This window comes from Hemitrygon akajei, chromosome 9, assembly GCF_048418815.1.
Source record: "Hemitrygon akajei chromosome 9, sHemAka1.3, whole genome shotgun sequence".
NCBI lineage: Eukaryota > Metazoa > Chordata > Chondrichthyes > Myliobatiformes > Dasyatidae > Hemitrygon > Hemitrygon akajei.
Window position 1 is genome coordinate 67,821,769 of NC_133132.1, and position 14,615 is coordinate 67,836,383.

General features: G+C 41.0%; 1 protein-coding gene and 1 long non-coding RNA gene across 2 annotated transcripts in view; one reads left to right on the top strand and one right to left on the bottom strand.

Annotated features, from left to right (window-relative positions):
• Positions 1–14,615, top strand: part of ppp2r5d (protein phosphatase 2, regulatory subunit B', delta) — a 232,454-nt gene that overhangs the window by 61,800 nt on the left and 156,039 nt on the right. Inside the window, exons 10-11 of the transcript XR_012100240.1 lie at positions 180–4,992; positions 5,114–5,171. The gene's annotated coding sequence lies outside the window, so the exon portion shown is untranslated. The remainder of the gene's footprint in view (positions 1–179; positions 4,993–5,113; positions 5,172–14,615) is intronic.
• LOC140733211 (uncharacterized) overlaps positions 9,625–14,615 on the bottom strand; it is a 37,748-nt gene continuing 32,757 nt past the window's right edge. The window contains exon 3 of the long non-coding RNA XR_012100242.1: positions 9,625–12,948. This is a non-coding gene — a long non-coding RNA (uncharacterized lncRNA). The remainder of the gene's footprint in view (positions 12,949–14,615) is intronic.

Genomic DNA, 14,615 nt, shown 5'->3' on the forward strand with positions numbered 1-14,615 from the left:
AAGACCTAAGTCTAGAAAAGGATTTGTTTAGCAGGAGGACTAATTGGAGATTTGCAAACATTTTGTTGAGTTTATTAGTGTGGGTTTTGTTGATATGCAAATAATCTTAATTATTTGGAAACTGCAGTTGGTGTAAATGATCTGAGGGTAACAGCATTTCTTTCTATATTTTCTGATAGGAATATTTAAATGAGAATCCTGTCTATGAACAGCGGAGAAACCTAGACCGCCAAGCTGGCTTAGTGGTGATCATGGAGACAGAACGACGGCGCCAAGGGGGGCTGAAAAGGAAAATGGATGAAGACAAGGAAGTTCAGAAACAGAAGAATTTGGAGGAAGGTGATGAGAAAAAGGCAAAACAAATGAAATTGGATGTGGATGAGTGTGAGAGTGTCACTGAGCTAGAAGAAGAAAGAAGTGACCGTTCATCTTCGCACAAGATAGAGCCCAGCAGCAAGCCTGGTATAAAATTATTGTTGAAAAAGGATGAAATTGAAGATAAGAAAGATGAAGAGCAAGGATCATCCTTTGGAAAATTTAGCTGGAAGAAATCTGAGAAAGAGGAAGAGAAAAGTAGTTCGTTGGGAGCAAAGGAGGAACATGCTGAAGGCAGCAAAGAGAAAGATGATGGCAAGGGGCAGGGGGCGAAGTCTGCTGCTAAAACTATTGAAATCAAACTCTCGGGAAAGACTCTTATTGCTCATACCAGCCCTTGGGTACCATTTACCTCAGTGTCTACCACCACTCAGGCAAAAATCAGGCCTAATCTTCCAGTTGCTAATGTACCACAGAGGAAAGGTAGCGTCACAACTGTCAATAAGCCTGCACCTTTGGATACATTTCTCTCTATTCGGTCTTCAGGAGCTTCTAACAAACCACTACCTGTGGTTAAGTCTGGAATGTTGCTGGCTCCTGAAGTGATCTCCAGAGCCTTTGGTGGTGAAGAAGTAACGTTAAAAGGAAGTGTTCTCGATGTACACAGGGAACCAGATCCTTTAGCTGAAGAACCAGCCCCTGGTGTCTCTGAATGTGAGCAAACTATTTTGGCTATTCCAGTTCGCCCACCACCACCACCACCACCCATTTCTCTCAGTGACTCCAGTAAGAAAATGGAGAAGCCCAAAAGTTGTCTGGCTGCTGCAAATGCTAAAGATTTGTACGGCATTTACTACAGTAGCTCAGGGAAGAGCCCAGCTGATTGCAGACTTGGTAGCAGTGTGCAAAATACCAAATTGGTCCATGGTACTCTGAAGTCAGTGCCAAGTCATGTCAAAATTGGGGATGTAAGCTCTTCCAAAGAGCTGCTGCCTTCAGAAAACACAGCTTTGGGCATTCCTAAAGCTGTAGCCACAGATAAGTTAAATATAACGGAAACAGATGAACAAACTGGAAGTCATTGCATACCTGATGTACAAAGTACGCTGCTTTGTGAAGATGACATTTTAAGTAACTCTGTAACAGAACTTCAGAATAAAAGTGATGAGGAGACCATTGTTCAGCATGACGTCTCTGCTAAGAAGGTGGTGATGGGCACTGTAGATCAAGGTGGCAACAACTTCACGATCCTTAATTTAGCAGAAGATATTAAAGAACTGGATAACTCTGCTCTGCGGACCATGGTTGAACAGCCTCCACAGTGTGATGTTGGAACTAAAGAGGTTGAGAACGTGGATTTGCATTCTCCCATTTTAAAGGCCAGTGTTGAACAATCTCAAAGTATTAACAACATAGTTGAATATGTTGAGGAGATGGGTGCAGAAGAATGTCAGGAATCTGATTTAAGCACTTCAAATACATTAGAAGTAAAAAACATGGAGCTGATTGAGGAACAGTTGCAGGCAACTGAAACGGATCGATGTGGCCTTACTGGGAGAGAAGCAGATGTTGCTTCAACTGTGAGAGTAGCCAGTACTTTATCTGATGGCCAAAGCATTTCCAATGTAGCAGAGCAAGTTGGAGATGAAGTGGGTTCCTTGGGTCGCGCCGTAAAGTGTCCAAACCAGTGTGATGCTAATTTAAATTTTCCTATTCCAACAAAAGAGGACCAGGATCTGAAAATGGATCTCGAAGTGTCAGATAGCACAACAGATTCTCGAAGGAAGCGAGTTGAAGTTAAGGTTGAAGAAATGGATTCCTCTGAGTTAGAATTTTCTGCAGACCAATCAGAGGAACATTATACCGGGCCAATCCTCTCTCAACCAGCAGATGAAGTTGAGGATGTGAAGATGGATGTCCCTGTTTTGGACAGCACTGGAGATCAACTTGAACAGAGTGAGACAGGCATAAATTTCTCTAAGCCAGTAGATGAAGATACAGATGTGAAGCCGGGTCCCTTTGCTTTAAACAATGCTAATAAACAACCAAACAGATGTGATCCTGTCCTGAGCTTTTCTAAGCCAATAGAGGAAGTTAAGGATGTGAAAGTAGCTACCCCTGGTTTGGACACAACTGTAGATCACCTGGAGCAGTGTGATATTAGCATAAGCTTTTCTGACCGAGTGGATGAGGTTAAGGATGTGGAAGCAAATGTCCCTGTTTTAGACAGCACAGCAGATCAGCTGGGACAGTGTGATACTGCCCTGAGTTACTCTGATGCAATGGATGACATTAAGGGTATGGAAGTGGGTGCTCTTGTGTCAGACAGGACAGCAAATTTGCCAGTGCACTGTGATATTGGAATAAAGTTTTCTGAACCAATGGATGAAGTTGAGGATATAAAAGTGGATGCTTATATACTAGATAACAATGCAGAGCCCCACACTGATGCTGACTTCAGCATTCTCAATCCAGTGGGCAAGGCGGGAGATCTGGAAGTTAATGCTCCATTGTTACATAGCACTGTGGAGCAGCAGCAACATCTTGATGAAGTGGAGCAGGTGAGGGCTGAAGGAAAAGATGGTAATAGTGAGAAACTAATTAGAAGTGGTCAGATGTGTAGTTCATTTCAGACAGATCTGTGTCCAATCCTGGATCAGCAGGAAGCATTACGAATTAAATCCTGTAGTGATGCTGAGGTGGGCGCACATCTTACAGAGGAACGAGATACAAGTGTGAGTAGTTCATTACAGACTGAACAGGTTGGTAAAAGTGAACAAAAAGTTATTAATCCAGAAGAACAATGTAAAAATAAAAGCAGATCACAGCAGCCTAAGCTGAAGACTGAGGTAAGAGCCTCTGATAGACAACCAGATCAGGATGAGAGCAGTTCTGAACATTTAAAGAGTAGTGATATAATTAATATTCTAGATGAAACCAAATGTACGGGTGAAAGTGAGGTGAGCACTCTCAACTCTGCAGTACAGACAGCAGATTCCTCAGGGCAGCTTCCCCTTCAGAATATTAATGAGAGCTCATCAGAAAGGGCAGGGAAGGAGAGCAGCATGCCAGTCATCACTCAGTCAGTAGAAGTTGTGGATACTCAAGAGGAATGCAAGGTCACCGGCAGCTCACGCACTTCTCGGCGAGCAGCACAGGCTGGAAAGGCTGCACTCTGTGTTCAGACTCCTGATAAGTTGGCTGAAAAATCTGAGTCAAATGAGCATGGCAAGCAACTACGTCGCAGGAGTGCAAGGAATCTGCGGTCCCCAAAGTAATACTGGAAAGTAGAACTGAAAGCAGAGGAGGATTATGTCTAGAACAGGATGAATAACCTGTACATTATGGACAGTGAGGCACACCAAATCCTCAATGTTCTAATTTGACTATGGCCTACTCTTGTCTGCCTCTGACTATTTAAGAAAAAAGTTGTGGGTGTTTTGATTTGCTTTTGTGTTTTTTTTTAACATGCATGCTATAAAATTCCAGCAAATCACATTGTAAAAGTTGTGCAGCATTATAATTTTCTGTAAGGTTCATTATCTTATAACAGGCATCCTGGCACACATTCCACTTCAAAAAAAAGATAATTAAGTACACTATGTTTCTAAATCACAACTTGACCAGTTTGAGTAGACAGAAGTCATCTTGTTGCAGTACCTGAGTTAAAGCTTTTTCAATATTTCAGTATTTTTGTCATTATTTTACTGGCCAGAAGAAATTATCTGTAACTAACAGTAAAACATTGAATGGTTTTTATGTAATTTGTAGTTCATTCTGTTTATTCGCTGGATTGTACATTAAAGGGTAATGTCAAGTCTGTGTGTCTGTCTTTTGTTTCTTTGTTTCATGATTCTACAGTGGTGTTTCCACGGAATAGATAAACTTTGCTAGTACATCTCGTTATGTGAGTGGGGAAGTGAGTTGCTAAGAGAGGACAAGAGCATGGACCAAATTTGTGATTGTTTAAACTTTTCACTTCATAAATGCTATGCTTTGTAATAATAATGTGATGCAGAAACCTTCCAATATTACAGTGTACAGAGCAATGCAGGACAGATTAACCAAAAATGGAGGAAGAATGCTCAACTTGTTCTCCGGCTTGAACACACTATCAAAGTATCACTTCACTGGCAATTTTGGTCTGATTCTGCTCTAAACTGTAATGTAAAAAAAATTACATTTTGTGAACTTGATGAATTGTAACTGAAAGTTGCTTGGAAAACACTTGTTTGCATTACTGCTATGTTGAGATGCTATAAATAAAAACTTCATTCAACTGCAGAAAGATGTCTGTAATCAGTTTGCAGCTGCAGGATGTTTTGGAGTGGCAACCAAAATATTGTTTCACTAATATGCATTTCATGTCCTTGCTCTGGGGATTAAGTTCAGTTTGCAAGCTACCATGTCTGCGTTGAGGACATGGATGATTAAATTGGGCTTGAATGTGTAGGTGTGTGAAGCGAATATTAAAAACACAGTTGACCAGAAAACTTTCTTTTTTTAAAATCAGCTCGTTTGGGTTGCCAGGCATTGTTTCTACTGACTTCAGGAGATCAGGAAGAGAATTTCCTTCATTCTTTTACATCCATAGTGTGTACCTCATTACCTTGCAATCTTTTTATGCATATCCTCCCAAACTCAGCATGGCCCAGGTACCAAATGGAATGAACGGATGTAAGTTCTAAATTTTGAATTGCAGTATCTTTCACATTAACACTGATTTTAATTATGAAGTTATGAATAATGTGCAGGTAAATTTTTCTAATCTATTGATATGTTTATATTTAAAATTCAGATCTTTCAAGGCGAGTTCTGGCATTCTTGGAGAAGATGCACTGTGCAGGGAATTTGTGGTATGGTGACTTATGTATCTTGCTATGAAATAGAATTTTTGTTGAAAATACTTCTCTTCAGAGTTGTAAATAATTTTTCTGCAAATTTGCAGCTGTATACAGGCATGCATTTTGTAGGAACTGATCTGGAGTTTCAAAGTGCTCTGCGTTTAAATCTGAGAAATATCTCCTTAGGATGTGCCATTTGCAAAATTTGCTGTGTAGATGGCAGCCATTAGCACAGTGATTATAAAAAGTATTCACCCCCCCCCCCCCCCGGGAAATTTTCTTGTTTTTTTTTTGTTTTACTTTGAATGACAGTAGATTCAATTTGGCTATATTTTTTGACACTGATCAACAGGAAAAGGCTTCCATGTCAAAGTGAAAACAAATCTGTACAAAGTGATCTAAATTAATAGCAAGTATAAAACTTAAAATAATTGATTGCATAAGTATTCATCCTCTTTAATATGACACACCAAATATATGGTTTCCCAGATGGTGCAGCCAATTGGTTTTAGAAGCCACATAATTAAATGGAGAACACTGTGTGCAGTCAGTGTTTCAACTGATTGTAGTAAAAACACACCTGTATTTGGAAGGTCCAGTTGCTGGTGAGTCTGTATTCTGGCAAAAACTACACCATGAATTGAATTGACTTTATTACCTTCATATACATGAGTAAAATTCTTGACGTTACGTCTCCATCTAAGTGTGCAAAGGGCAATTTATAGTAAGTTATAATAAATAGTATGTACAACAGGGTAGTCAGTAGAACATAGAAATACAGTTGTGCCAGCATGAGTTAAGCAGTCTGTTAGCCTGGTGGAAGAAGCTGTCCCAGAGCCTCTTGGTTCTGGCTTTTATGTTGCGGTACAGTTTCCCAGATTGTGGTAGCTGGAACAGTTTGTGGTTGGGGTGACTCGGGACCCCAGTGATCCTTTGGGGTCTTTTTACACACCTGTCTTTGTAAATGTCCTGAATAGTGGAAAGTTCACATCTACAGATGCGCTGGGTCTCTGCGGAGTCCTGCGATTGAGGGAAGTACAGTTCCCATGCCAGGCAGTGATGCAGCCAGTCAGGAGCTCTCTGCTATTTGTGACTTTTATAAAGGACCTGGATGTAGAGGTGGAAGGATGGGTGAGTAAGTTTGCGGATGACACGAAGATTGGAGGAGTTGTGGATGGAGCTGTAGGTGATCGAAGGTTACAAGAGGATATAGACAGGCTGTAGAATTGGGCAGAAAAATGGCAGATGGAGTTCAATCCGGACAAATGTGAGGTGATGCATTTTGGAAGGACAAACCAGAACACTGAGTACAGGATTAATGGTCAGCTACTTAAGAGCGTGGATGAACAAAGGGACCTTGGGGTTCAAATCCATACGTCCCTCAAGGTCGCTGCACAGGTTGATAGGGTGGCTAAGAAGGCCTATGGGTTGCTAGGCTTCATTAATGGGGATTGAGTTCAAGAGTAGAGAGGTCATGTTGCAGCTCTCCAAATCTCTGGTGAGACCGCACTTAGAATATTGTGTTCAATTCTGTCGCCTCATTATAGGAAGGATTTGGAAGCTATGGAGATGGTGCAGTGGAGATTTACCAGGATGTTGCCTGGATTGGAGAACAAGTCATATGAAGCAAGGTTAGCAGAGCTGGGACTTTTCTCTTTGGAGCGTAGAAGAATGAGAGGGGACTTGATAGAGGTCTACAAGATTATGAGAGGCATAGATAGGGTGGATAGTCAGTACCTGTTTCCCAGGGCACCAATAGCAAACACCAGAGGGCATAGGTACAAAATTAAGGGAGGGAAGTTTAGGGGAGACATCAGGGGTAAGTTTTTTACAGATAGGGTTGTGACAGCCTGGAATGACTTGCCAGGAGGGATGGTGGTGGAGGGTAAAACATTAGGGGCATTTAAGAGCCTCTTGGACAGGCACATGGATGAAAGAAAAGTGGAGGGTTATGGGGTATTGTAGGTTTAGTACTTTTTTTCAGGATTATATGGGTCGGCACAACATGGAGGGCTGAAGGGCCTGTACTGTGCCGTAGTGTTCTATGGTTCTATTGTGCCCCTGTAGAAAGTTCTTAGGATTTGGGGGCCCATACCAAACTTTAACCGTCTGAGGTGAAAAAGGCACTGTTGTGCCTTTTTCACCACACAGCTAGTATATACAGATCACGTGAGATTCTCGGTGATGTGTATGCCGAGGAACTTAAAGCTGTTCACCCTTTCACCCCAGATCCATTGATGTCAATAGGGGTTAGCCTATTCTCCTGTAGTCCACAACCAGCACCTGTGTTTTTGAGACATTGAGGCAGAGGTTGTTTTCTTGACTCCACTGTGTCAGGGTGGCTTTTTGGCCATCAGACTAAATGTTATGTTTGGCGTAAGCCAAACAATGCACATCATCAAAAACAAACCAACCCGACCATGAAGCATGGTGGTGGCTGCATCATGGTGTGGGGATGTTTCACTGAAGCAGGCTTTGGAAGACTTGTGAAGGTAGAGGGTAAAATGAATGCAGCAAAATACAGGGAAATCCTGGAGGAAAACCTCATGTTGTCTGCAAGAGAACTGTGACTTGAGAGAAAACTTGTTTTTCAGCAAGACAATGACTCCAAGCATAAAGTCAAAGCTACACAGGAGTGGCCTAAAAACAACAAAGTTAAATTAGTGTCCTGGAGTGGCCAAGTCAGAGTCTGGACCTCAATCCAATTGAAAATTTCCGACTGGACTTGTAAAGGACTGTTCACTTATGGTCCCCATACAATCTGATAGAGCTTGAGCAGTTTTGTGAAGAATGGGGGGAAATTGCAGTGTTCAGATGTGCAAAGTGATAGAGACCGATCCACACAGACTCGAGACTGTTACTGCTTTCAAAGGTGCATCTACTAAATACTTGAAGGGGGTGAATACTTGTGAAGTCAATTTATTTTGTGTTTTATATTTCTAATTTAGATCACTTTGTAGAGATCTGTTTTCACTTTGACAGGGAAGTTTTTCTGTTGATCAGTGTCAAAAAAGCCAACTGAATCTACTGTGATTCAATGTTGCAAAACAATAAAACATGAAATCTTCTGGGGGCGGGGGGGAATAGTTTTTATAGGCACTGTAGCATGTTCTTCCTGAGATTATGTGGTTACTGCAAATTATTCTGTGTAGATGAGTGGCAAAATAACAATGAGAGTGGATGAATTGAAAACTACAAGGAAAATAAAATGAGACTGACAGGATTGCTTGGCCAGGAACTGGTATGGACCTTTTAATAGGCTGCTTGCCCATTGTGTGTCACTTACAACCTGTTCATGCCAAGTCTAAGATGGCGTTCCAACAATTGGTATGTAGCCCTGTTGGTCATAGCTCTTCAAGTGTATTGATTGAAAGTGATTCAGTTGTCTGCCTTCGCCATCCATTCAGACTGTTCCTGAATGAAAAGAAATCTGATGCCACAAGCCTATGGCCCCTGGTATTTGCCTCCCCTGTTCAGGGAAAGAATGCTCTCCTTTTACTCCTGTTCCATCAATATACGTCATGATTTTTACATGAGTGCTGGATCAGTAATTGTAAAGCAAGTTGTTGTTAGTATACATTTTCTATTCTTCTCTGGTTGTTGGAGTGAACATACTATCTGTGGAAGCTTCCTGTGATATATTCAATATGTTATTAAATAATTGGATAATGCATAACTGAAAAGAAAACTATCATTTTTATTTAAGCCAGAAATATTTATATTATTTGGAAGCAATATCTTGACATTCATTTGGTTCCACAGTTTTCTGCTTAACTTCCTGTTCCACAGCTTTCCATAGTTATGCATATTAGATAACATAAGACTCTTTTACTCCAGTCCCTTTGCAATAAAAGCCATTCTGCTGTTTTTGTTTTGAACTACTTGTTTGACTTGCTTGCTAACATGTGATTTGTGCACTGGAGCATTTAGTTCCCTCCGAAATCTATTAATTTGCTGTTTCCATTGAGATAATAACCCACCTTTTCATTACTCTTCAAAATTTAAAGTAAATTTACTTTTACCAAAGTGCATCGTACTGTACTAGGGAGCCATTCAATAGTCATGTAACATCCTTGAACCTGGTATGTGCTTTCAAGGATTTTGTATTTTCTGCCCGATGAGAGAGGAAAGGAGAGAATGTCTGGAATGGATGGACTCTTTAATTATGCTTGCTGTTTTACTTGAAGTAATGAAAAGTACAGACAGTCCTTGGCTGGTTTCTGTGATGTGTTGAGCTGTGTGAAACCCCTTTTTTACCAGGCGTTTCTAGAGATGTGGCTCGTGAGCCCCTCGCAGACAGCCACTGGACTCAGCGGTGAGAAAGCCACCCTTTTCAAACTCCATATGTGTAGGGTCAGTATGATTTGGGTCCTGCCAAAGGCAGGAAATTGAGATGTCTTGCCCACCTTGTTGTAAACTTCTTTTGAACTACCTGATGCAAAGACACCACGTACTACAGTGAAAGTAACTTTAACTCTTTATTAGCAAGTTACTCAAGAGAACCCTCCTGAAGCACTCTCTCTCGGTGGCTGCTTCGAGGGTCTCTCCCTTCTGAAGCAAATACAGTTCTTTTTATATCATGCAGTCACGTACACAGATACACGTGGGTTCACCCCCTTAGTTTCTGTACAGATGAGTATTGTTAACGTTATCAGTCATAAATTGTTCATTTAACAGTTTTGTTATATACAACAGTGTATGTCTGGATACAGACAGGCACAGGTTTACCGTTCAAAGCTGCCTGCCCTTGAAAATAGCCACTCTTTTAAATGCTTATCTTGCAGGTGCCATAAGGAATACAAGGCAAAATAGGTTTCTCACAGCAATTAATCAAGCAATGATACAAGTTACTCTAAGCAAAAACGAAGTTAAGCGCAGATTACATACCAAGGATGATGTCACCCGCTCAGCTTATCTTGTGAGAAAGCATTTGGGATTCTATAGTTTTTTCTCAAGCTCTTAGCTGCTATGACTCTTACAAAAAATAGCCAGGGTCACAAGCGGCCTACGAGATGTTAACTTCTTAATATTGCAACCTGAACCCCCAACTGTGTGAATACTGTGTAACTACTGGCCCCATGCAACTGACCATCGGCAAGAAATAACAGACTGCATTCTGCATACAACTATAAAGAAAGTACGTTTGCAAATTTCAGCTTTATCGAACAGTTAATAGGAAAAAGAAAAGGATAAAAATAGATAAAGGGCCTATTACGGTTAACCCAGTCCAATATGCACGCAAATTGGAGCTCATCTTGAAGTTGTCTTTGATTCGCGTGCTGGACCCACACTCTGCGTGATAGCACACACCACCTTCCAAATGTTGCTTGCATTCTCCCTCAAACAGATATACCACTGGAGTATTGGCCCTTCGTCTTTGAAACCATTCATCTGCACCAAGCATCTTGTTCAATAGGGACGGCATCCTCAGCCATCTTCCCTCCTGTCTTCTCCCAACTCCCACCAAAAAGACTTTGACCCACACTGGGGTCTGTCGCAAAAAAACCGCTTCGCCCAGAGTTCTCTAGAACCTTCTTAAAATAAAATACCTACAGCATAGTGGTAAAATTCTTAACCAGGGTGTTACATATGTCCACTACTCTGCAGCTTTTATGGTAAGGCTTTCTATGGTGCATTGGTTATAAATTAATGAAGGTTAAAGGGGACACGCCAAATTCCTTGCCTTCTGAGAGAGGTAAGGGTGAATTTTTTTTGTCCATGGAATTCACAAGGTTGGACTAGTAGGAGTATTGGTGATGTTCACTCTTAGAAACTTGAATCACTCAACTCTCATAACACCATTGAGGTAGAGTGGAGCATGTGCACTATCTCTGCAACCCCAGCTCTAATTTTTGCTGACATTGAGGAAAAGGCTACTACGAACTCTATCTCCTTCCTCTACTCCAACTCATCATTACTTGAGATATGGTCCCCAATGCTGGTATCATCTTCAAACTTGTAGATGGTGTTAGAGCAGAATCTGGTCACAGTCATGGGTGTGCAGGGAAGTGAGGACACAACCTTGTAGAGTACCATTGTTAAGAATCATTATGGCGGAGAAGTTGATATCTCTCATTACTGATTACAGTCTGTTGGTCTGGAGGTTGAGGATCCAGTTGCAGAGGGAGATGTTGACTCCCAAGTTTGAAGATAAATTTGTTTGGAATTGTAGTATTGAAGGTGGAACTTCGGTCAATAAATAATTATCAAATTTAGGTGTCTTTACTATCCAGATACTCAAGAAATTAAGTGCAGGGCCAGGGAGATAGCATTTACTGTAGACTTGTTTCAGCCATAGACAAATTGCTGTGGGTCAAAGTTGCCTTGGACACTGAAATTAATGCATGCCATGATCAGCCTCTCAAAGCATTTGTTGGTGGATTTTAGAGCCACTGGGCAGTAGTCATTAATGGTTGTTCCTGGGTAGTAGGATAATAGTGTCTTAAGGCATGTAGGAACCTCAGATTGAAGCAGGGAGAAGGTAAAAATGCACCAGCGTCCTATGTGGCTCTTTGTCAAATTTCTTTTTGAAATCTAAATACACTTACTTTACCTATTATCGACTCTCCCTGTTATGTTCTCAAAAGCATTTGAACAAATTTGTCAAAACTGAAGTTACCTTTTGTAAAATATATTGACTAGATTTCAGCTTTTCTAAGTGCTTAGCTATTTAGATTATTGACTAGTGTCTAGCCAACAATAATTTTAAGCTAATTGGCATGCAGCTTCTTGTGATCTTTGTTTTGGAAAAAGAGTGTCGGGTTGGCTGTTTTCCACTCACTTTACAAGTTCTTTTACAAGGCTTTTACAAGTTTCTTCCTACTATTTGAAATCTGCCTATCTGTTATCTCAGGGATATTTGTGGTGTCTTCTATGGTGAAGACTAGTGCAAAAAATTGACTTAATGTATCTGCTGCTATTGTTATTAATTTACCAGCCTTGTTGTCTGGTGGTCTCTCACCTACTTTAGACAATTTCTTTCTGCTTACATATCCATAGAAGACCTTATGATTTGTTTTGATGTTACATTGAAGTTTTTTCTCATAAATAGTTTTCTCCCATGTAATCTTTTCAGTCTTTCGCTGCTGGATCGTAAAACTTTCAGGTCCTTTGGCGCACAACTTTGCCACTTTGGCTCCCTTTTCAATTTAACATTATCCTTGACCTCCATTGTTAACCACAATCTGTGCCTCTTACACTTGGGTAAGTTCCTGCTCCGAGTTACAGTCATACAATGTGGAGATGGTATTTCTGCCCAACTTGTCCACTGCCATGTGGTTAATTGTGACTTCAACCCAAACCAATTGTGCATTACTATCCTTCCTTGATTATCCTTTTTGCCCTACCGTTTTGGAACATTGGATAACCAGAATATTGAGTATCTAGTCCTGGTCACCTAGTGTGGATATTGGAGATTTCACCTCAGTGATCTGTGACAATGCAAACTTTTCACTTTTATGTGAACATATTGTATTGGTGAGAATAATAAGTATAAGGGCCTGGTCTGAGCAACAACCGAGGCAAAGCTGTTCCCCTGCTGTCATTCTCACCAATGAAACAGTGAGCAGAACTTCCAGTAATTCACATTACCAGTGTCTCACAGTGGCTTCTGATCCCAATAAAAATGTCCATGACAATCATTTGCACCATTTGTTGGACCATGTACTGCCTCTGCACAATGTTACGGAACAAGTCCAGGCAACAACACGGTACACAGCTCCATCACTATTGAGTAATTCATTGATGGGGTAGACCTGCAGTTCTTCATGTTCTTAATATCCAACAGTATCTGTGATCATAAAAAAGATGCAAAGGACGAACAATTAAAACTTTAGTTAGACCAAGAGGCCGCTGCAATTGTGTGCACCGTCATCTTGCTGGGCTACCCTGTAAACTGTCTTTCCCTTCAAAGTGGGCTTAAGTGCTGATACTGAACTTAAACAAGAATTGAAGATTAAAACCCATTGCTAATGTTTGATTGTTGCAACCTCAGCCAAGGACATAGCACTCTGCTTGATAGGCACCCCATCTACAGTCTATCCACTCACTCCAGTGTGCCAGTAGTAGCAGTTTTTACCATCTACAAGACTTCACTCAGCAATTCACCAAGACTCCTTAGAAGGTCAAATGCAGCAAAAGCAGGAGACACCACTGCCTGGAAATTGGTCTCCAAGCCACATATTGATTTGGAAATGTATTGCTGTTCCTTTGTCACAGCATCAAAATCATGGAATTTCCTCCAACAGCATTGTAGGAATATCCACACCTGTAGTGGTTTAAGACGACAGCTCACCATTTATGTTCTGTACCTTCAAAACAACATGACACAGCCACGTGATACGTCGTGCCTTGCTTAAAGTAAAAGCAAATGTACAGAAGTTAACTCCTGGGCTCCCATCTTTTTATTACAATTAGTTTAATGTTTTGGTGGTATAAATCATAAATGGTGAGCTATCTTCTTAAACTGCTGCAGGTGTAGATATACCAATGGTAGTAAAAAGATGGGACCCCAGGTGATAACTCATGTACATTTGTTTTTAATTTAAGCAAGACATGCACGTATCACGTGGTTGCCATGATAACCTGTAATGAATTATGGGACATCGTATTTCCTGACCAGGCACATGACTGTGCTTGGCAGGTGAGACGTGGCTGTGAAACAGTCTCAGGTTCTGGGGCCTCCTCCATGGTGGTTGTTGGAGTTTACTCTGGGACTGTAGGAAGTGTTATGACAGCTCTGGACACTTCTTCTGGTGTGTCATCCCAAGTTTATCTGGATGATGTGGATCATTATGTGTGAGTACAGTTTCTGATGCCACCATTTCCTTTACTTTCACACTGCTTTGTCCATTGCCATTTCTTCCCAAGCTGTAGTGATGAGTTCAAGGGTTGGAATGCAGTAGCCAGGTTTGACAGGAGCCTGCTATATTAGTTGACAGATCCTGAAAGGGACTGCAACTGTAATGCGTCCTTTGGCTTTGGGGCATACATCACTCCTTGAATTTTCTCAGTACACTTGTGTTATTCTTGTGTGTCTGGTGTGACCACAGTAAGTGATGGCTTGGTTTAAAAAATTCATACTTGTTGCGTTGTGCTCTGAGCCCATAATCTTCTAACCTTTTTAACACTGTTTTGAGATTTTGGAGATGTCCCTTGTCATCCTTGCCAGTAACAATGATGTCATCCAGGTAACACTGAATGCCTGGACAGCTTTGCAGCACCTGGTCCATAGCTTTCTGACAGAGTGCAGGTTTAGATGCTACTCCAAAAATATTCTGTTATAGAGATGAAGTCCCTTGGTGACTTTTTGGTGAGAAACATTTTAAACTCTTCTTTCATCTCTATCTGCAGGTAGGCCTAAGCTAAGTCTACTTTGCTAAAGTGTTTTCCCTCCAGAAAGGTTTACAAAAGTATTCTCTATCCTGGGCAGAGGGTATTGATTTGCTTTCAGTACTG